Source organism: Parus major, chromosome 7 (genome assembly GCF_001522545.3).
Source record: "Parus major isolate Abel chromosome 7, Parus_major1.1, whole genome shotgun sequence".
Lineage (NCBI taxonomy): Eukaryota > Metazoa > Chordata > Aves > Passeriformes > Paridae > Parus > Parus major.
The window spans coordinates 35,805,376-35,806,786 of NC_031776.1; positions in this window are offsets into that span (position 1 = coordinate 35,805,376).

The following is a 1,411-nucleotide window of genomic DNA, read 5'->3' on the forward strand; positions in this document are numbered from 1 at the left end:
GGACAGTGCCAGCACCCCGCTGTCCCAGCTGAGCCCCAGCTGATTCCCTCCCGGCGCTGGGATAACCCCGAGGGAGTGAAATTCCCACTTCCCTCCCGTTTCCTGCGGGAACTCCGGGAAAGAATTCCCAGAGCCCTGCGCTAATCACGGGATCATTCTGGATCATTCTGGGTAATTCTGGACCATTCTGGATCATTCTGGACCATCCTGGATCATTCTGGATCGTTCCGGATCATTCTGGATCGTTCTGGATCATTCTGGACCATCCTGGACCATCCTGGATCGTTCTGGATCCCACCCAGACCGTAGCAGCCACTAAGCCCAGCCTAACTCTGGTAAAGTCGGGCTTATCTCGGGCCAGAAGCCACATTGGAAGTGTCACTGCTGGGTTCCCCTTGGGGAATGATGGCACTTCCCAGCTCATTAACGCACTCATTAACACGCGGTAATTAACACCTAACCGGGGGCTGCAGCATTTCCTGCTCCTCTGGGATGGGCAGGAATTGGCAGCAAGGAAGCAGCACCTGGAAAAGAGGAAATTCCTGCGGCAGCTCCCCGGGACAGGCGGAAAACCTCTGGAATTCCTAAAACGAACCAGAGAAATCCCAAAAATTCCTCATTTCCAGCGGGATTTGAACTCCACATCCCTCAGCAGGAGGAAAGAGGAGGATGAAGAGCTGCTCTCATCTGATTCCCGCTGCTTTAGGGGCAATAGTCCCAATATTTTCCCATTTTTACCCCAAACCTCACAATCTGAAAGAGGAAAAAATCCATCCCGAACATCTCCCGGGATTTTGATTTCCCGGATTTTGTGTTGTTTGTTTTCCTTGGAAATCACGGATGCAATATTTATTATTAGGGTTTGGAAGTGCTGGAAAAAAAAATCCATAAAAGCTGATTTTGCCAGGAAAAAGGGAGGGTTTGCAAAGTCAGTGAGCCTGTAATGTAAAAATGATCCAAAAATATATATATATATAAAAATATAAATATATATAAAAAAATGTTTTACATCACTTTTAAAAAAGAATCAACTTTGTCTTGCAAAGTCAGTAAGAAAAGCACTTATGGACTTGCTTGAAACTCTTTTATAATTAATTGTTTTTAAAAGAATTATTAATTATTCTTTCAGGAGCCATTTTTTCTCCTATTCCTGCTGCAAGGTAACTCGTGCTTTATCAAATTCTGGTATTTTTAGGCTCAAAATGTGGGTTTTTTTGGGAATTACAGGGAAATTGGGACTCCTGGAGAGCTCCCCAGGTCACTGAATCCATGTGGGATATTCTGGAAAATCAGGAATCTGCTCATGGATTTTGTGGCCTTGGGGGAATGAATTTTCCAGGGAGGTTCAGTTGATCCCCACTTAATTCCAGGTGATTTTTCCAGGGAAGGAAAGTTTTACAGGGGAGGCTAT